Here is a 23,566-nt window from a genome sequence, read left to right on the forward strand (position 1 = left end):
GAATACGGATGAATCTTTCTTTCGAAAGAATTTTCGACTGATTTCCATGTATTGTGTGAAGAAAAGTAAAATGGATTGCAAAGAATATATCTTCCTTTAATTTTGAAATACAACCCATTGGAATGTATTCTTCCTCACACAATTCAGAATAGGAATTTTCACTTAACGCCTTTAATTTATAGTTTGTGAACCTTGTGCTAATTTGCAATTAAATAGTTCATAAAATTTATTAATCTTGAATTAACATGTAGAGTTGAATAATGTTAAGTATGCTGACTCATAAACCTTAAAAGAACATTTCAAATGTTTCTGTAATTTTAATAATTTCAATTAAACTATCGTGAAAAGAGGATACATTTGTTTCAGAAAAATGTGGGAACTCATTTATATAGAACAGATGTTAAAGGCGCTAATTTTTTGTAAAAGCGAAATAACAGCAAATTTAAATAATTTAGCCAGCTTACAAATAAAAACTTTTATTAACAAAAAAAAATTAATTTTTCGTTCAAGAAATCAAAATTCTTGACAATTACTCTGCTTCTTCTGCAAGTTTGCTGTGCTTACGTTATTTGGAGCATTGGAACCTATAAATAAAAAATTTGAATTAGCGAGAGTCATATTTACATTGATAATGACGAATTTTAAAAGATTAGAATAATATTTTAAAGCTTATTTCGTTGCATAAATCACCTTTTATTATTATTTCTATTCAATTTTGAATAAATAAATGGTTTCTTTAGTAACAGCAGATGAATAATAATAATAATAATGACCTGCAAAACTCTCCTCCCAGTATATTTCAATTCTTTATTTTGACTGTTTAAACATATCACTTAAAAAAGCTAATTTTTCTATAAGATGCATATAAAAACTGCTGTAGAAATAACACGCTTATTGAAATTCTTAATTTTCCAATAATTCAACCGACCATTTTTAATTATGGATTGTTATGCTGATATTTAAATTTTTTTCTCAGCAAATTTTGAATAAATTCAATTACACTGGCCTGCTTGTTTAAATTTTTAGTCCAATTTCGCAAAAGAAATTGTACTAAAACCAATTCTCAATGCTGCTGATTCCGAAAATAATTGTCTATCACGTAAGGTTTTTAAAAACAAAAGGTCATTTTCAACCTTTTATTTAATGTGATCAAGAATCAATCATCTTTTAATAAAAGAATGTAGAACATCAATGTTTTGTGTTTTTCATGCCCCATCGAAATAAAAGCAACATTAAGTTTATATGTTTACTTGCCTGCTGAGAGAATAATTTAAGATAATGCTATAAAATAATGTTTTCAAAAATCAAAGATCATGCAAACTTTATCAGTAATTTTTTAGGTGAAAAGATTTCATTGAATCAAAGGAGAATAATTTACTTGTCTTTTTTCTTTTTGGTGTATATTTAGAGTTACTCCCAGGGGAAGGCTCTCCAGTTACTAGTCTCCACTTCCTCCTAGCTGCAGAGCACGTATTATTGATAGCCTTATTCAAACCTTGAAATTCTGGATGCCATTTACGGAGCAGCTCTGTAAAAGTTGCATGTTCAAGTTGAGTAAAATCAAGTTATATAAAAGTTGCATAGCAAGTTTCATTTGGAAATTTTCAGATGAGATTTTTTTTTAAGAAATTGAAGGAAATTGAAATATATATTTATATAACTTTGATAAGTTACTAATGTTGACAACAAAAATCCAGAGTCAATAATACTTTTAAACTTTTTTAACTACAATATAAGCAGATTAAGTATAGGTTCACCAAAATGATTTTAATATTTAATTGAAATAATAAAATTATTTTTTTGGAATAGCTGTCTCAGTAAATTTGTTTTATACAATATTCTTTGTGGATTAAAGATAAAAACTATTTTATTAGAGCACACTATTTATACGAAAAGTTTTCATGTTCTTTTAGTCTCTTTACGAGTCTTCACGAGTCTTATTAAAAATAAATTGAAAATCATTCCAAAATATTAAACTGCATCATGTTGATCTAGAATAATATTCAAGATTTTGCCTTAGCGGACTAAAAACTAAAATAAAACTAAACACAGTGGCGCGACAGCCCATAGAGGGGCAAGGTCTACTGTGCCCATTTCAGTTTTCTTGACCTTGGGCTCTGGGATGCAGGAGCAGATGTTCCGGTTAGGTGGTCAGCCGAACGCGGAACCCCCAGTGTTTAGTTCCCAAGCATGCTTGGTACTCATTTATCGACCCACTGAAGGGATGAAAGGCTGAGTCAACCTTGCCCGGCCCAAGGATCGAACCCAGGACCTGTGGCACGGAAGAGCGGGGCGTTGCCTTAGTGGACTAAACGGACAAAAAGTTTGAATTTTGCATGAGAATTTTTTAAGTGGATGCCAGTTTTCCTTCACCTATAGTTGCCTTTTTGCTAACTAACTTCAGATATTATTTAATAGGTGATACACATACAAATACTTTTAAGATACTAAACTAAACCAAGCTTATGCATAAAAGGGCAAGTAAACTTAAACTAGGCTGCATTAATTTCTTCGTAAAAATTTTAGTAACTTGTACTTGTCAGAATTCAATATGCTGTTGCTGGAATTATTATGGTGTTATTGAAGAAATGATTTCTGGTGAAAAGATGCGATTTCTTAATCTTAATTTTAATGTTGAACTAAGCCATATTACACAAGTAACTAATTCTGGCAACTTTAACTTAATTCCTGTGACAAATATATCTTCTGTTTGCATTTCCATCCAGTGCGATGACACTGGAAAAATTTATTTTGCTAATGTGGTGAACAATCTAGAATTAGAATAACTTTTTTCTCTCTAGAGGCAATGTATATGTAAGTTCAGTAATCCCCGCTTATGTATAATGTAATCGCTGTTAATATCAATCACTTATTATTACCGAAATTATTCGGTTCTGATTTTTTTTTCATTAATATTATAGTTTTCTGTGATCCTTCCATAATTTAATGTTATTAGAATTTAATTTTCAAAATTCTTTATTTATTAGCGTTATATTTTTATTTACTCTGCACATTTAAAAATAAAAAAAATTCTTTTCTTTCTCTGCGATAATGTTAGAATTTCCAATTTCTCATCATTTCTGGAGTTTAAAAACAAAATATTTTTCAGATTATGAAAATTTATGAAGTTTGCTTTATTAATTTGTGAGGGGGGTTAAAAAATTAGTTCACTAAAATTAGCTTGAATCTTATCTCATATTACATATATTTTTATTAAAAAAAATTTCAGATTTTATTAGGAATTCTCATATATTTTTTTATGAAATTTGTTGATTTGATATGGTAAACTTGTTTCCTACCTTAGAATCACCTGTTAATAGTAAACATTAATTTAAAAAAATGAATATTTACTTCGAAAAACAGGATTGTTTTTTTCTTCATGTTTGTAAATATATATTTTTATGAAAATGCAACTTTTGAAGAAATATTAAAATTTTTGTGTGATGTATTTACCCTGATTGCAATTTTTATTGTATATGTTTATTTTATTAGTTAAATATGTATGTTAGATTTTTGTTGAAGGCAACAAATATGCATTTCGTTCCTTACAATAGTATTGTTTATTTGTTTTATTACCTGCAATATATAAAAACTGTTAACTTTCAATTTTCAGTGATTTATTTATAAGAGAAATTATGAACCTTTTACTCAATCAGCTTGCATACTGCTACGTTAAAACATATACATTTAAGCAAAACAAAAAGAATAGTTATAATTGAATAAATTACAAACAATAAAATATACTGTGCGTAACCTGCTGTAACGATTCAGTAACGTTACCCTAAACAGCGACGAGAAATATTTAGATTGATCTGTCTTATTGCTAAGCCTACAACAATAGCCTCAAAGAATATCCTCCGACTTAAATAATGTAAGATCAGGACGCGTCTTTAAAACAAAAATAATGAAATTTAAGTTTGAAAATTGAGGCATATTTGATTAAAAGTGACAAAGCTAAATTAATAAATGTCAAACACACTTACCGAATTTTGAAGAAACTTTTGATTGTAAACACACACGCCATTTGCCGGCTAGCACGGAACTCTGGGAAGTGAGCTAGTTGATATGAAGTGTACTTTAAACAACCTTAAAACAACCTTAGGTATAAATAAAATGACTTCATACATCTCAATAAAGACCTCACTCTCTTTAGTTGAAAAAAATTATATTTTTTATACCTCGTAAATACCTCTTTTGTTACAAATGTAAGAAAATAAACCTGGTATACCTTAAAAATCACCTTATCAGTCTGGATGATTTGAAGTGAATTTTAAACAACCTCAAAACAAGCTGAAGTATATATAAATCAACCTCGTACACCTTAATTACAACCTTTACGAGGTATAATTTTTATTTCTGTTTTCTCTGCAACCTTAAATATACCTCAAATATACCTCAAAACAACCTTAATACCTCAAAAATACCTCAAATCAACCTTAAATATACCTTAAATTTTCATAAGGGATGTGTGTGTGTTTAAGTATTATTTAATATTATGCTTAATGTATCTAATTAATATATAATGTTTAAATTACAAAAAAAATAATTGAATCATGAAAATTTTATGTGTCTACATCTTACTTACCGAACCGAGTAGCTCATTAATCAAGTAATTCATAATTTCAGAAGAGGTTTTAGCTTACATAAACTGAAGTTTGTTAACTATTATATTATATCACATTAATCAATTCTGATATTCCCAAAGATTTTGTTTACTTTTATTGTTTGTTTACTTTTATTGGTTCTGTGCACTTTAACAATTTGTCTGCTCTTCTCGGACTAAAAAAATGTCTGAAAGACTTGAAAGATGACGAACTTGTTCAATGTTTCTCCCATATACTCGTGCCAAAGAATAGGATATCTCTCCTGATACTATTCTTTGGGTACATATATGTATTTATTAAGCTACATATAGGGTATCTGCACACCTAGAAAGTCATGGATTTCATTATTGAACAAAATTTGTCATGATCTTAACTATTTTTTTTTTTAAAAATTGCGAATTTAGGTAACTGAAAAGTCAAACTTGTAAACACAGCGCTTTTGTTATTTTAAATTAGTAACATTCATGTTTATTATTGTGAAAAGTATCTTGCAGAAAGATATTTGTGCTAGAGAGTTTTGTCGCAGATAGCTCGAAAAAATTCTGCCTCAAGGATTCAGAGTAGTATAACAGCTTTGGTTATATCTATCATTTCAATTAATGTTATTATAATGCTTTTTTGAATTTTTTATAGTGTTATTGTTGGATAAAATAGTAACTTCGGTAAGTCATGACAACTTCTTGGAATTCTTTGCAACATATTCTTTATAACATATTTTAACTTATGTGATTCTTTAGTCAAATATGACTGGGATATTTGTTTTTGTTATGATTATTAGTTATTAAATGTTTAGATTATTATTAGATGTTTTGATGGTATGGGTATTTCTCCGCACACAATTTATACATGGAATTCTTGATAATTGGATTAGTTAACATACAATCTGATATTGCAATGTTTAATATATTTAAGCAAAGGCCATTGCTTTGGAAGCTTCTCATATACAAAGTAAAGAACTAATGCAAGAACTCTTTTAGAGAATAAAGTGACTGAAATAAGAAATAATATATTATAAAAATTGAAAAATTTAGATAATTCCTTCCTTCAGCAATCCCGTGCCCGTTTTACTTGTATGGTCTTAATTGATGATAAAATATGTTGTACATTTTGTAATGGTTATTAAAACATTATATATATACACATCTTTTTCTTTTTCTTTCAGATATGTTATTTTGAAACCATCTGTAAAGGCTATCTATGCTCTTTTACTTCAGCACCATCTTGGAATTGGCGATGATGTATTGTAAATTAAAATGAAAAAGGAAACAGTGTTTTGAAAGCCTCTCAGCGGTTACAAACGCCATCTTGGGTAATTTTATAGACTTAGAATTTTAAAATTTCTAACAAGACTTTACTTTTTCATGAGTCATTATCTTGCACTAAAATGGATCAGTTATTCCTTAAATTAATTACCCTGGTCCTTCCTGTTTTATTTTGCTTAGTTTGTATTCTAAACTCTAATACTTTTACATTTTACAGCATTGTATGTTTCAAAGTTCAAAAATTAGCCGCTCTTAAAGTTTTGTAATGTTTTTCATGGCGTCTTTTCTCAACTTCTAGCTATCAGGGTTTGCTGATTTAAATCAGCTTGATTTAATACATGATTTAAATCAAATGATTTTTTTTTTAAAAATCATTGATTTTGAAAGTTAAAAAACAGTGTTTTAAATTATTGATACTTTTATTGTTTTCTTTTCTTAGTTTTAAAATTTATTTTAAATAAATTGCTGCATTAATTAATTTTAGTTATTAAAATTACTTTCTTTCTTGGTGTGTGTTAAATTCCAACACATTTGAAATTACATTTTTAAAAATCTTTTTGATTCTTGAGATTGATTGTATAGCATTAAATGTGTACAAATTAAAGTACACATTAAATGCTGTCTTAATATAGACTGGCATAACTGTAGAAAGTAATTAATAAACATGAATTTAAAAAAAAATGCATTTTATTAGTGGAAAATGTATATTTCTAAAGCTTGAGGTTATATTAGAAGGAAATTACCCTAATATGTCAAAAATAGAAGGAAAAAAAGGGGGAGGGCTGATGAATTCAGATGTTTTTTTTTTCTGATTTAGTGTCATTCTTCCCTTTCAAAGTATATTTGAAGCAGTAGAGTTATTAACTGGTAACTGGTATTGTTTTTGTCATAATATGTTTATAGTATCTTTGACATCAGATTTTCTATAAAGAAATTTTGTGAAAAAAAATTCCAATGAGAACATAAATTTTTTTTAGCTTAACTTATCCATTTTGATATAAGATTAAAAATGAATATTTTAATATAAAAGTATATAGATCAAATATTTATTTACTTATTGATGAATGACTACATTTATAAACACAATCTGTTGCATTTATTTTGTCATGTTAAAAATCAAGAGAAAAAAATCTCACTTTTTAATTAAAATTATGGTTTGCTAATTGAAACTTTGTTTTAATAGTTAAAGAACAGGGATCTGTGTCCAAGCCAAATTTATTACCACTTAGCGGTACCTTTACAAAATACTCCATAGCCAATACTGGGATTAGAACCCGGATCCCCTCATCAAAAGGTGACCAAATAATTGTTAAAAATTATTCGAAGAAAAACTTCTTTCCATCTATTATATTATAAAATATAAAATTTTCCATACGTTATAAACTTACTTGTAAAGGGTCGTAAGGTTCTTACTATAAACTTACTCGTTTTCCATATGTTATAAACTTACTGAAAACATAAAAACTGCTCTGATTCTATACAAAAGAATTGTCAACCTAGGGATTAGCATGAACGCTGCTAGTAGTACTTGCGTTATGCTTATGTCTACTTTAGTTCATGTAATGTTTTCAATATAGCTATTTGTCTTTTAATTTAAAAATATTAAAATTAATCACAGTTCATGTCTTATTTTTTTTCAGACTGCTTAAAGAAACTAGCTGACTAGAAAAAGCTGAAAAATATGGTGAAGCTCTTGCCACCGCCAACGACCGGGAAGGCAGGAAGACTAAGTTCGCCTCAACTGACACAGTTTTGTTTTAGAAACAATTGATTGTATTAAAGAATACAATAAATTATAGAAATTAGTTTATTATTCTTTACTGTTTAATAAAAATTATATTTCATTTACACATTTGACAACCGTTCAAGCCCTAATAGATATTTTGGCAACACTTTAATGGACAAAGACTATAAGTAAATTAAATTGCAGCTTATTCTACCATGCTTACCCTTTTTTACATCAGAAATCTGAGGATGTGACTCCTGTTATTTTATTACGACAATATCAGTGTAAATATTGCTTTTTTTTCTTTTTAATCAGTTTTCTTAAAATCGAACCTGATGCTGTGAAGATAAGGAATTTTGTTTTCCATACATACTATTTTAGTAAAATACAGATTGTATAATACTAAAACGTCACAAGAAAAAAGTTTATCCTTTTAAATTAAACATATTGTAATTTTAATCTACATAGTAAAATATAGATGCTGTAAAAATTATTGCACAAATCACTTAAAATATTAAAATTATTTCACAGTATAAATGGCTGCTTGTACCCTGAAAAAGAGAAGAAATATCTTAGCAAAACTATTTACTCTCTTGCTTATTTTCTAGAATAATAGTTAGCGCGCCAATCCTCAGATTTTCTCTAATGACGTCACTTTGGCGCAAAGCTCGCACTTTTACTTCAAGAACGGAGCTTTCGGCCTTACTAGCTCTAACTAATATTGGAGCATTTCTTCTTGCGACATATTCTAAGACATTTGTTATTTTCTATAATGACTTTCCTCAGTTTTTGCAGCGAATTTACAAGAATTTAAAACTATTATAGAAATGCCAGTTTGCGCGATTGCAACTTGAAAAATTTTTGATAGAAAAACAAAAGGAAAAAATATAATTTTACGCGTGTTCCCTAAAGTAAATGAACAACTCTGTAAAGAATGGATTCCGAAATGACACTGTTAATATAAAACAGCAATACGTTTATTCTGTCGTTAAGAACTTTTATAAAAATTCATTATCTAAATAGAAACCGCCTCGTTACTTCAAAGAGAAAGGCAGGTGAAAAAAATGGATAAAGTCAAAGAAAATTAAAATGTAAATAAAAAGTATAAATAAAATATATAGTATATAGTTGGAGTTCTCCTAATTTCATAACATATTTTTTAATGTAGTTATTCTTAATATTTATGATTTTTTTTTAAAAGTTATACTCTCTTAAATTTAAATATCTATAAATTATGCCATCGTAAATTTAAATATCTATAAACAATTGTAAAATTTCTAATGTCATTATGAACCTAAAACCTAAATTATTATTTTGTTTCAGTAATTATCGTTTAAGGTTGATGATTCCTAATGATAAGGTATGAACAAATTGCTATAAACGGCATATTTTAAAATCGGGGAATCTAAATTTAACTCAACTTATTGTTATAAAAGAATATGTAGATAAAAAAGTGTCGATATATACTTTCATTTTTCTTAATAGTTGAAGTTAAAACTGAACTTTTTAAAATAAAGTACTTATAGTGTCATTTTCGCCAACTAGTAAAATATTTTCATAAGTTTAAAATGGTATTTTTTTAATATACTGGCTAAGAAAGTTTTCTTAAACTATGTTTATGAATGGAAATAATGTGTTAATTACGTAAAGTTTGAAAGCTAATAACCAGAAAAAGTCTAACTTATTTTTACAAAGAGAAAGATGCAAAGTTATCATAATATCTTTGCGTGCGATCTTCCGAGATCTGTGGACACAGTGACGTCATGAGGAGGGAAATCGTTGCTTCAGTTCTAAGAGCGGAGTGAACTAGCCTTCTATTCTCTTTAGCCCTGGATTTAGTGTGTCAATGAATTTTAATCCGCTGAAAATTTTGACAAGAACGGTCGAAATTTTTTACAAATTTACACATATTAGGCCAAACGAATCTTTTTGATATAATTTCAGATGTTACTGAAACACCTGGAGAGACCAGGATGTGACCACCTACCTCTACATCCGATGCATCAGCAAAAGACTTAAAGTAGCACTGGTAATAGGGTGTTTAGGAAGTGTAGCTTCAGCAATGGCTTGTTTGGTCTCTGAAAGTGCTTCTCAGACTTCTCATCCCGAATAGGATCTATTTTGTTGGATAAATTTTTCTGTTTTTTTTTAAAAATTATTATTTTTATTTTTATGGTCCTCTGATAATTTATTTAATGTAAATAGGATGTGAGAAGCTGTAAGCACAAAACGTCTATAAAAGTTAAAGCTCCTAAAAATTAAGTTAAGGAGGTGGGTCGTGGAAATTTTTGAATAACTTCAACTTTATCGACAAGATTTTTTAAACCATTTTAAGACACAAGAAATCCCAAAAATTCAATAGATCGCACTTTCAATTATAAGTTTTGATATATTTATACAAATTCAATAATCATTTAATTCAGAGAAAAGAACTTACAACATATATTCGTTTCAATCTTTGGAAGCAATTAACATATCGTCCATAACCGCAATACTCAAAGAAAATTGCCAGTTGCTTCGTTAAATGTTTTGTCTTTGAAATGTTTCAGCGGCATAGCATAAACCGAATTACATTTTTAAGCATTCGAAAAAAAAAGTATGAAAATATCTGTTTTATATACAGTACACAAAAAAAAAGCTTAATACCCTGAATTGCTCTTAATCTAATAACCGAATTTTCCCGTACTAGACTCAATTTTAATGGTTCGAAGGGATGACCCCAAATATGTTAGTTACGAAGTAAGACACAAAAACGTACTTTCTCCGAATAAACATAGCTTTTTTTTTTATGCATTTGGATTGCTTACTCCCATAATGCCACAATCTGGGAAATAATGGTTTGCTTAGAAGAACGGTCGGACCAATTAATGTAAATTTTACTTCTTGCGTTTTTCCCCCACGTCTCGAAATTTTTTGAAGCGAATTAAAAAACTTTTGCAAGCAATTATAGCATTCACTTATCTAAAAGTAATTTTATGCAAAAAGTAATTTTTAATATTTACTTATTATTTTATTATATTCAATAATAGTCAAACATTTTTTGAATAGTCAGGTATAAATATTTTAAGATCATTTTGTAGATTGTAATTTAACGTGGAAAATAGAAAATTTTATCTAAATCGATTTAATAATTTTTTAGAAATCAAATTATAAAAAAGACAGATATTTAAAATTCGAAAATTTGAAGCACTATTCGTCCGATTTCGTTTAAAGTTTGCATTCTGCAATATAAAATTACATTTTTTACAGTGATGTAAAAATTTTATACCTTATAATTCAAAAATGCTACTATTATTGAATAAAATAAATATTAACCATTATTAAATGAAATAATAAACATAATAAATAATTATTAAAACTATTTTTGTGGAGAATTATCTTTGGATAAACGAATTTTAAAATTGGGTACAGAAATACTTCAATTCGGTTAAAAAGTTCTCGAGTTATGGTGAAATTCTCAAGAAGCAAGATTAACATAAAGGGGTTTAAACTCTTGACCAAACTATTATGACCGTATTTCCGAAATTACGGCTACCTCCTATATTTTGGGAGTCAGAAATCATAATCTGTCGGAAAAAATTTATGCATATTCAGAGAAAAGACGTTTTTGTATTTAGTTTCGTAAGTTAAAATATCGTCTGCATCAGATAATAAGCATATTTGATCGAACCTTTAAGATTGAGTCCAAGTAGGTAAAAATCCGATCATTAGGATCAAAAGTAATTCGTTTCATTTATTTTTCGCATTGAACAAAAAACGGCAATTTCTACACCTTTTGGCTTTCTCGAAAGTTTAAGAATGCAATTCGGTTTATGCTATGCCGTTTCAATGACGAAGTAACTCGTGATCTTCCTGGAGTATTTGTATTTGTTGACGATATTTTAATTTATTCCATAGATAAAGACGAATGTATGTCAAATATGTAAGCTCTTTTCTCTAAATTAAAAGATGATGGAATGTGGGGAATACAAACATGAATTAAACTAATATGAGCCATCAAATAATGAAATAAAACTAAATTGCCAAAATAAACTATTTATTAAAAACTTTAAAATAAAAACAGACCTAGCACATGCTTCCAAAATAGCTGGGAAAAGGAACTATGCGCCCTGAAGCTCACATGAAAGCTACAGTAAACACTCTGTACGAAATCGCTAATCCAACTGACAAGCAGGCAAAATATTCTAGTTAGCAAGAGTTTCAGAGCTCATGCGTTACAAATCAACAAATAACAAATAAGAAAAGATTTCTTCTAACAAGTTATTGTTAGATTATTCTTCCACGGCTGAACATATACCGCCGCCCAAGAAGTAACTAACTTCAACATTTAATAAATTTAATTATGTAATTATGCAAGAAAGTGTTAACAAAATCACAATTTTCTAAACTTGTACAAAACATTTAAAATACTACAAACACTTCAGAGTAGTGTTTCCAAGAAGTATTAAATATAGAAATCTTAAGAATATCTAATAGAAAAATTAAACAAGCATTAAGTTAGAATCACAAAATCAAATATCATAGAGTATAGATTTTGAAAATCACAAAAACACACAAAATTCAGTTCTAAATTATTCTCAATAACTTAATTTAATTATTGACTCAAAGTTTTAGAAATAATTGTGATATTTAAATTTTAGAGTCAAGAGGCAATAAACATAACTTTACAATTGATCTTTTCATTGTACCATTAACAGTTTGTAAAGATACAACTCGTATCTTATCGTCACTACCTGCAAATTTCTCAATGACTCTTCCTCCGCTCCATCGTAGTGGTGGTAAATTGTCATTTTTTATAATCACTAAATCACCTACCTTTATGTTTTGTCGACTGGTATACCATTTTGGACGATTTTGCAACCGGGATAGATATTCGGATTTCCACAGATCCCAAAACGTTTGTATCAGCTTTCGTAATAAATTCCATCTAGATAGCCTGTTGTCAGGAAGAGATGTATAGTCCCTCTCGGACACTGATGTGTTAAGGATTGTCCTGTTAGAAAATGCCCAGGAGTCAAAGGAGCTAAATCGTTGGGATCACTTGAAATTGGTGTAATGGGTCTTGAGTTCAAGCACTCTTCAATCTGCACTAGAAGCGTGTAAAACTCTTCATAAGAAAGTATGGTGTGTCCAAGAGTGCGGCGTAGATGGTATTTCACGGATTTGACACCTGCTTCCCAGATGCCACCCATGTGGGGCGCTGACGGAGTGTTCAAATGCCAACTTATGTTATTGTCGGCTAGATGATAGGATACTTTATCTGTGTGGGTTATAGACCTCTAGTTGCGATCCTTTTCCAGTATTTTGGATGCACCTACAAAGTTAGTACCACAGTCACTATAAAGATCAGTACACTGCCCACGTCTACCAATGAATCTCTTTAAAACAGGAATAAATGCCTCTGAAGTCATATCACCCACTAGCTCCAGGTGAAATAGCTATGGTTGCAAAGCACACGAAGAGTACGATGTACCCATTGCAGGTGAATCTACTTCTTCCTTTCGAAGCTCTTAGTGAAAATGGACCGGCATAGGCCACGCCACATTTTAGAAAGGCCTTGCATGGTAAAGTTCGATCTCTAGGTAGATCTCCCATAAGTTGTTCCATGGTTTGAGCTTTATGTTGGAAACAAATGACACAATTTCGAACGTGATGCCTTGCAGCATCCCGAGCTGCAATGATCCAATACTTTCTAATTAGCACTGAAAGCATCATTTGGGGACCCGCATGCAAGTACCTGAGAAGAATATCAGACAGTATTAAATCTATTAACTTGTGGTGTTTGAGAAGTAAAATCGGATGCTTTTCAGTCTCTAATAGCTTACTGTGACGTAGTCTGCCTCCTAATCGAAGAATTCATTTCTCGTCTAAGAAAAGATTCAGAGGAGCTATTTTTGATCTGCAACTGAGATTTTTACGTTTAATCAAGATTGCAATTTCATCATGAAATGCATCTTTCTGCGCTTGACGAATGAGATGAATCAAGGCTGATTCTAATTCCCGAGCTGTTAAAAGGCCATATTGTCTCAAACTACCAGGATGAGCGTCAGAAGCAAAACGTTTGCAATAGGCTAATACTCTCTTTAGTTTCGACAAACTTGAGTATTTGGCGAACGGAAAGATGTTTGTGTTCTCAGGTTGGATAGTGCGAGAAATTTTCACTAGTTTTACTTCATTTAGTGTTTCTTCAGTCAAATCATTAACTGAAGAACTTGTGTCGATATTGGATGAATCTGGCCCTGTCCACCACAGACGATGGTAGTTTAAGTCAATAGGATTGATTCCCCTGGTAGCCCTGTAAGATTTCAATTTTTGCTAACTCTCCATTTTAATAAACATTTCTTAAGGAAATACACAAAAAGAAATAATTTGTAACATTTAGAGATCCTGTGAGAGCTAGGCATGCCTGTATTGGCGAGTGATGGCCATTTGGTGATGAGATGTTGAGTTGGATCCGAGAAGTGAAAATCTGAACACTGCTTTTAAACGTTCTCTCGCTCGAAATCAATTTTTATCTTATTTAGTGTTTTGTCTGAATGTTATGTTTGTTTGTATTTGTGTGTGTTGCGGAAATGAGAAGATTTAATGAATAATAGATTTCCTATCCTGGAATACTTATTTGCCACACATTACAGCACAATCTGCAGGATTGTGTTCGCCTTTGATGTGATGCCATTGTGCTTGGGGAATTATATCTTGAATCTTGCTGACCCTATTAGCGACAAACGTTTTCCATCGACTAGGATCACTATTTATACAAGCTAAGATAATTTTGGAATCTGTCCAACAGTGAATGATTGGTGATTTCAAGGAAATGGATTCAAGCACCTGTTGTATTGTACGAGCTAAAAATAATGATCCACATAGCTCCAATCGAGGCAGGGAAATCAGCTTCAACAGTGCTACTTTAGTTTTAGCTACCGCTAATTTTACCGCTTAATAAGTTTTAGCTACCGTCATCGAGTTCCCCAGGTTGTCACTAGTTCGTAAGTAAACTACGCTGGCATAGCCTTTTTCTGATGCATCACAAAATCCAAGTACTTCAACTTTATGGGGCTCATCAGCACTATGCACCTTGGAATTCTGATGTTCTTTAAGTCTTTAAGTTTAGAGGACAGAGCCAAACAATCCCGTTGAATCGTGGTCAGCAAAGTTTCATCCCAGTTTAGATTGTTCCTCCATAGCTCTTTCATTAGGAGTTTTCCTTTAACTGTTACTGGTGACAACCAAGTGGGTCAAAAATTTTAGATAGTTCAGATAAGAGTTGTCGTTTCGTAACTGATGTAGATAAATTTTCAATCATGTTGAATGAAAAGCAATCAGAAAATGGTTGCCATTGAAGACCAAGTGTCTTTATTGAGTCATCGATATCAATAAGCCGAGGTGGGCTTATGTCTTTGATTTGAGGGTCTATTGTTTGGATTATCTTTGGTGAATTTGATGACCACTTCTTCAGTTCTAAGCCTTTTCAAAACAGATAATTTCTTGTGCAAGCTGCATCGCTTCGGTTTCGCTATCCGCACCACTCATTAGATCATCTACGTAGAAATATCGTTGAGCAATTAAAGCAGCATATGGATAGTCCTTTGCTTCGCCGAGGGAAAGTTGCTTCAAACATCTTGTAGCTTGATATAAAGCTGAGGCTGTACCGTATGGTCCGTATGTTACGGTTCGTAACCTCCAGTCTTGAATTGAATCTGACGAGGATTCCCTCCAAACAATTCTTTGATAGTACCTATCCATATCTTCGACATTGAATTGTCTGTACATTTTCACGATGTCTGCCACAATAGCTACCTGGTGGATGCGAAATCTAAGAAGTATATCAGCAAGAGTATCCTGTACTACAGGTCCGACCAGTAGCTTATCGTTTAAAGATATTCCGTTTGAAGACTTAACCGATGCGTCAAAAACCACTCAGAATTTTGTAGCGCTAGCTTCACATTTCGTAACAGCATGATGTGGCAAATAAAAGGTCTCATAAACAGATTTTAATAGTTCTTCTAGAGGTACCAATTCCGTATGCCCTAAGGATATATACTCCCACATGAAAGTTTTGTACGCCCTGTCTAGATCAGGGCTGTGTTTCAATTTTCTCTCTATGCGTTTCAAACATTGAATGGCAAATTCTCTAGAGGCTCCCAATTCAGGACTTACTCTTTTAAATGGTAATCAAACAACAAATCTTCCTTCTGCATTTCTCGTCGTAGTTTCTTGGTTTTCTTTTGCCTCTTCACAATACTTTTCAAATTCACTAAGAATTTTCTTACATGGAATATGGTCAAGCTCCCAAAAGGTTTGCAAATTCTTGTCGATATCACAGCAAGCAACGTGCAAATTCGTGACTTTCCTTGTAGAGGCAAAACTCATTTTTCCTGTGACCACTCATCTGAATACAGTTCGGAAGGCAGCAAGATTAACCTTAGCTGGTTTATGCCTTTCACCAAGAAATACATTAGGAATTACATCTGATACTAACAGAACGTCTATCTTGTTTGGCTGATAGAAATTTGGATCAGCAAGTTGAAATCCTTTGAAGTAGGTAAACTTGTTAAAGTCAAGCTTGTGTTGAGGCAAACTACTTGTTACCTTCGAAAGAACTAACGTTGATATATTTAAACGAAAGTTAGGATCCAGTCTCGAGCCAATTTTTTTATTTTATTTTATGACCGCCGTTGAACAGTCGACCCAATTTTTGGGTTTACGACTACAAATGTTCAACGCCGTAGCCTTGTAATTTTGAACCAATCCAGAAGACAAGGAAACTTCTGGATCGGTACCCCCAGAGGTATTGATTTGTTATGGGAACATGGAGGACTTTGAGACTCGACAGATTTAACGTGCATCAGTCACCATTTACTACACGGGGAGTCTTCGACCAGCAGGGACCGAACCCACGAACTCTTGGACATGGGCGCCAATTGTAACATTTACAAAGTTTTAAACTTTGGTCATGGGTTTCGCTGATAAACCTGACAAAGATATATTTGCGTTCTTCCTTTTTAAACGCAAACGTTGAACTAAGTTTTGACTGATAAAACTCGATTTAGATCCGGAGTCTATAAGGGCTCGGCAATCAACACCAATTCCAGAAGAATCAAAAATCCTATCTATGGCAGTTGGAAGGATGCTACAATCAAATTTCTCACCTGTTGAATAATGAGCAGAAGATTTTATTTCAGAATTTTCAACAGACGCTAAGTTCGAATCCTTGATGCAGCAAACTATGATGCTTTCCTAAGCAAAAGTTGCAGTATTTGCTTTTACAATTCGCTACAATATGTCCGAATTTCAAACTATTGAAACAAAGTTTTCTTTTAAAAACGAAAGTCTTTCCTTATGGAACTGATTCAGCAGGAAACTTGTCACAACTATAGATACTATGTGAACCATCGCAGAATATGCAACATTCCAATTTGTTTGGAGAAATTTGAGCTTTGAAAATCTTCGCTTTTTCAACACTCATTTTCAGTTTTTGAAGTAGCATGCTTGTCGATTCAAGAGCGCGTGCCCTCATTTCTAAGAAAGATCGAAATTCTTCAAAAATTTCGGCATCTTTCCTTTCGTCTGTGATAATTCCCATTCTTTTAATGAGACGTTATCAATTCTTGATGAATAAGCCAAGATTGAATCCCAGTTATCAACCGATTGGTTTAAAATTCGTTGGCTAAGCATTCAGTTGATAAATCCAGAAGTTTCCTTAAACCTTTAGCTTGCTTCAATTTGCAAACAGGGTTGCGTGAATAATTTATCTAAATGATAATAAACTAAGTCGATTTCACTGTGATACCTATTAGTGAGTGCTTTCCACGCCTTTTCAAAGTTTGCATCTGAAACTTGGATAGAGTTGATTAACGATAGCCTTTAACTGATAATTTCAGATATTGCAATTTTTGAGAATCCGATAATAATTCATTATTGCGTACAGTAGCTGAAAATAAGTCACGAAATGATATTCAAGAAAATAAATCATCTGAGAAAGTAGGTAAGTCCAGCTTTGGAAGATTGATGTAAGTTTTTGGAGTTTCAGCTACAACCGAAGTTAGAGATTGTGCGTTCGTCAAATTACTATTTTCGCTCAAATTACTATTTCGTATCTTTAAAGACAATTCAAAACTATCTAATTTATTCAGTAAGTGGAAAAGCTCAGTTTCGTAATCTGAATAATTTTCTTCGTCGCAAACAACTAAGTTGTCTTTGAAAAGATTCGAAACTTCTAAATTGAGTTCACTTATTTGACGTAAACAAATATCAGAATGTTAAACGTTAAGTTCAGTATCTTGCAACAAGTCAGAGATAGAATTAGTTACCCTAGTAACTTAACTACTCTTTTCAGCTCAAGTAGCTCTTCTAATAATTTTGGCATATTGAAAGCTCATGAAAAGTAATCCAAAGCCCTAACTAAAATTTAATTTCGATGGCTCTAACCTCGATGGACCAGAATGTGGGGAATACTAACATGAATTAAACTAATATGAGCCATCGAATAATAAAATAAAACTAAATTGCCAAAATAAACTATTTATTAAAGTCTTTAAAATAAAAACAGACCTAGCACATGCTTCCAAAATAGCTGGGAAAAGGAACTATGCGCCCTGAAGCTCGCATGAACGCTAAAGTAAACACTCTGTACGAAATCACTAATCCAACTGACAAGCAGGCAAAATATTCTATAGTTAGCAAGAGTTTCAGAGCTCATGCGTTGCAAATCAACAGATAACAAATAAGAAAAGATTTCTTCTAACAAGTTATTGTTAGATTATTCATCTATGGTTGAACATGGAATTTGTATCGAAACTTATATTTGGAGAGCAATCGCTTGAATTTTCGGGATTTCTTTGTCTGTAAATAGTCAGTCTAAAACAAATTTAATTAGCAACAATCAATTATTAAAATTTTTTTTTAATTTAGAGTAATTTAAAAAAAAATTTGAAAGCAAAAAAATTATAGTTATTATTTAGTTATATTTTTTTATTTAAAATTCATAAATAATTAAAAAAAATTACAGAATTTTAATAAAAATCTTAAATTTTAATTTTTTTGAATAATTCATGTAATTAAAAAATAAAATAAATAACATATTTTTGTTTTCAAAATGTTTACTTTTTTAAAATTTTTTTTATTTGAATTAAAAATAAATAATTTCAGAATAATAAATAAAAGATATGAAATCGTTATCAACCTTTTTTGAAAAGAAAATTAGAGATAAAATTCAATCCTCGCAACTGGGATTTGATGCCCTGGACGCTAATTTACAATCTAGCGGCCTTTAACGATTCTATTTTTTTGGAGATTTTAATCTTGGCTGTTGTTGGTCCCAATAATAATACAAGCTTCAATTTGTTACTTGAACTAAAAAAATGTCACAAAGCAAGTTTTTTTTTTTTTTTTATATTTAAAAAATGCTCAACAGGAGAGCGGGTTGTTTAACGCTGCTGTCTTGGAAAATCGCCCTTGGACCTCTTTGGTAGAAGGCGGTAAACCAACTGTTACAGCATGATCAGCTGCAAAGTTCTTGTGGTTTAAAAGTAAATGAACTGAAACTTTAATGGGGCATATTTTACCCTAGGAGCAGATCTAGTGGCTAACTTGCAATCTATCCAAGAATCAAGCGCATGCTCTTTAATTAAAGCTTAATTTTATTTTAACAGAAATTTTCGAAAGGCGTATTCGACACATCTCGATAGCTTTTTCCTCTTTTAAATATTAATTTGCTCTACTGTCTTTACTTTTTTGACTTTGCTTTTGACAAGGATTTCAAGAATTACGGAACAAACTGTATATAATCTGAACATTTAAGAGCGTAGCAAGGCGAGTTTTCAATTCTGCACACAACTTGCTTGTGCGCAGCGTGTTCAAAAAACTGGACACAGCTCAAAATGCGTGTTTACGAAAATGGACGTAGCTCGAAATGAATGTTTACTAATATGGACACAACTCGAAACGCGCGTTTGCGAATATGGATATAGCAAAAAATTCTCCTTTTCCGTTTTCGACCCAAATTTAACAACTAAACGCGGAATTACCTGATTAATTTGAATTGACGCAATTTTAGCGCTAAGCATAATCGTTGCGGGTCAAAGTCCCGGATTTTAGGGTCCTGCGCGTGGCTTGGTATATTGCAGATGTTACTTTTCAGGCGATGTCTTCGTATTCAGAACTCTAAACGATAGAGTACATTTTAAAATTCTGAATTGCTACGACGGAGCCGTGAGGGCTCGGGGGATAGAGCGTTCGCCTTCCAATGAGGTGAACCAGGTTCGAATCCCAGCAATTTCTGGTCGATACGAATTTCGCATCTAGCTCGCACCGACCACAGTGCTAAAGTAAAATATCCTCAGTGTTAGACGGATCACGGGTTAGAGTTCCTTTGCCGTCAGGCTAATCGTGGGCGATTTAAGTGGTTTTCTTCTCCATGTAACGCAAATGTTCCATCAAAAAGTCCTCCACGAAGATAAATTTCGTCCAATACTTAATCCAGGCGTTTCTTTGTCTTCTGGATTGGGTTCAGAATTACAAGGATACTGAGTTGAACCTTAGCAGTCGTATACCCTTAAATTGGATCGGATTAGGATTTCAACGACAATTATATACATATAAAAAAAATTGCTATGACGTAAATTTATTACCAAAATTTTACAGCCTTCATGGTAACCTTGTAAGAACAACTGTTAATGTGCTTTAAAATAAAAAACTAATTAATAATATGTACTAAGTGATTTATGCAAACGAAGTCAATTTTCTTAAATAGCCGTGTCTATTTTCCTAAACACGCGTTACGAGATGTATCTATTTTCTTAAACACGCATTTCGAGCTGTATCCATTTTTGTAAATACGAATATTTCGTTGTGTCTATTTTTATAAACGCGCATTTTGAGCTGTATCCATTTTCGTTAACACCCATTACGAGGTGTGTCCAGATTTAAAAACTTCTTGGTGAGATTTCGCAGGACTACCTACGTTCTTTTAATGAGCATAATTTTCGGAATTGTTATCAAATGTAGAAAGAAAGAAATTTTTGAAAATTTTCACAGTTATTTGACTTGATGGAATCTATTTTTAGGGATATTAATCTTTCTAAATGAAAGGGCTTGATCGATTGATTCATTTTTCTGGACAATCGCCAGTCTCTATTCAATCCAAGCGCAGGTAGGATCTTTTATAATTCTATCTTCTCGATTCTTTGTTAACCTTTTGAATCTTAAAAAAGAGCCTAATTAATTTTTAATATTTTATAGTTTTTATTGATGCTAGAAATCTAATTAATTATACGTGAATTAAAGATATTCAAAGTACATCATAAGCAAAGTTTCATTAAAAATTATAAAATTTTATATAGATGTTAATTAATTCAATTATTTAATTACGTGCCCCTTTCGCAACAATTACTTCAAAGTATTTGATTGTTTGTATTTTTTTGGTCACAAATAAGTTCTACAACAAATGTTACTTGAAAGAATTCAACAATTAAAACTTAAATTATAATTTTTTTTCTAAAAAATTATTATTTATAAATTTTATGAACATATATAAATTTTTATCGATGTTAGCATACTTGTTTGAAATCATTTTAAAGAAGAAAAAAAATTCTAAGCCTTATTCGTGATAAAATTTCCTAAAAAATGAAAATGTTTTGAAAGAGGGACTTTATTAATTAGACGTAATTAAAAGTATAATATTAATATCATTTTCACTTGAAACTTGATACGATAGTTGTTTTTAGCATCAAAGAAAAGAAAAATCATTTTTAAAGGTCTCCAAAATCAGTGAAGAAGAATGAAGTTTAAAAATATTTGGAGTTTTCTGAAATCTAAACTATTTTAATTCAATTCATCTTTTGACTTGGAATGGATTCAATTCGGCACATCGCTGCATGAAATTGACTAATTGAAATGATTTAAAATGATGAAAAATATTAACATAAAAAACAGGATATAATTTTTAAATTTTTATGAATTTCAGGGGGATAAAATGCATCCCTTTGATTCCCTCTGAACGAAGAAAATAGCTTCTTTTTGTTTACAGTAGAAAAGTAGTTTACCTTTAGTAAATTTCGTCGTAAAAGATTTTTTGTAATTTTGAAAGTACCTCATTTATGTTAATCAATCAGCCCTATTTATTCACTAGCCTATTTATTGTTTTTTTTTACTACAATGTTTGATACTTCATTTTTTTTGTTTAGTAATAATAAAAAGTACTTCATTCAAAAGGTGCTTGGTTCGGAATTTTGTTATTTCTTGCAAAATATTTTTTATATTAAAAATTTATAACTACCATTAGCACCAAAAAAAAATACCAGGAAAAAAGTATTTTAAAGAATATATAACTTATTTATTATCCCATTTATTGTTTATCATATTCTACTATTGTTTATTCATTGGTCTTTGGTGTGATATGGTCTAAACTTTTTTTTTGTTTAATCACAGAAAAAAAGGCTTCCTTCAAAATTTGTTTCCCCACATAATTTGTTATCCCTTGGTAAAAGGATTCTTGTAAATAAATTTTGGTGCTATTTTCTATTTGCATCAAAACTCTTTATACTCGTAAAAATAAATCGACAGACAGATAAATAAATAAATAAATAAATGAAGTAAAATGGAATAAAGTAAAACAAGATGAAATAAAAAAAAATAAAATAGAATAATAAAAGAATAGCTCAAATTTTATATATTACTTATTTTAAGTTTTTTAATCCTACCACTTTTATTCCTTTTCTTTTTATTTAATGCTTACGGACTAGCACTAAGGATGAAGCTACCTATAGCTTACTTTAGTGTAAAGTAAAATATCAAATAAAAACTCTTTCCCTTGTTGAAGTGCCAAAGAAGTCGAGAGGTAATTATTTTGTGGATTGGTTTTCGTTCTATGGATCTCAGTACATTACAAAGTTTCAGCTTTTTTTAATTTGATTGAAATCAAAAGCTGTGTTAGTTGAGCAAGACAACAGTAATCCAACTCTTTAAAAGTCAAGTTGGCGAAAGTGGCAGATAGGTGGAGAAAATGAAATAGGGGTTCATGGTAAGATTTCCGGGTTACTAATTTCGCCTGAGCTTGAAAAAAAACGCACCATCCAATATTATTATACATATGTTTTCAATATAACTCATTCATCTAATTTTGAATGAAACAAATGAATTCGGAACTATGATGCCTACCCAAAAAACTGTGCTATTTTAAACAAATATAGCCAAATAAGAACTCGAAACATGACTAGCCTTACACTTTATTTATGTTGTGATTGTTATTAATTTTCGTTAAATTTGTTTTGGGCTCACGACCTATAAAAAAACTCTTATGAATTACGCGTCAATTTAAACACAATTAACTTCTTAGAATATAAAGCCTATTCACACATCGCCTCGTAAGCATAACATAAGCGGAAGGATACACCGTTTCCATAGTTTTCTAAATTTCTTCCGGTTTTAGGAAGCTTGTTATTGTTTCCATTCAGACTTTCAACTTTTTTTGCCATTTTTACCTGAATCACTGCAGTGCGCTTCATTCTCTCTTTGCACTCATGATGGAAGCACTCATTCATTATTTATTATTATTTACTACGATTAAAGAATTATTGTTTACTACGATTATTTTTAGAAAAATAATTATTAGAATTTTTTTTCCATTTATATATTATTATTTTGGATTATCATATTGCATTACTACTGATCTGAACTGGGATTTTGTTCATTATCAGATAATTACGAGGTGTGATTATTAAGCAATAGGATTTATCTTTTTATAGTAAGGAAATGAGTCATTTTCAAAAAACTTTTGATATTTAATGATTTTGAGTAATTTTTATTTATGAAATAAAATTCCATATGACATTTTAAGCATTCAAATTTATTTACTATATGTTTTTAGTTAATGTTTAGAGACATAGAAATTAGTATTTTAAAAATAATGCATGTGCAATACTTTTTCAATACATGAGATACAGCTAAATTGCTATGTCCCAGCCTTCGTACTTTAC

At 30.8% G+C, this 23,566-nt stretch overlaps 1 long non-coding RNA gene across 1 annotated transcript; it reads right to left on the reverse strand.

Annotated features, from left to right (window-relative positions):
- Nucleotides 1–460: 460 nt before the first annotated feature.
- LOC147800927 (uncharacterized) lies at nt 461–2,065 on the reverse strand. Its single transcript, XR_015430808.1, has 2 exons — nt 1,379–2,065; nt 461–584 (listed from the first exon to the last, which is right to left on the reverse strand). It is a non-coding gene; the product is annotated as an uncharacterized LOC147800927 (long non-coding RNA).
- Nucleotides 2,066–23,566: the final 21,501 nt, after the last annotated feature.

Source organism: Parasteatoda tepidariorum, chromosome 12 (assembly GCF_982258835.1).
Source record: "Parasteatoda tepidariorum strain Cologne lab strain chromosome 12, Ptep-v5.0, whole genome shotgun sequence".
In the NCBI taxonomy this organism is placed as follows: Eukaryota; Metazoa; Arthropoda; class Arachnida; order Araneae; family Theridiidae; genus Parasteatoda; species Parasteatoda tepidariorum.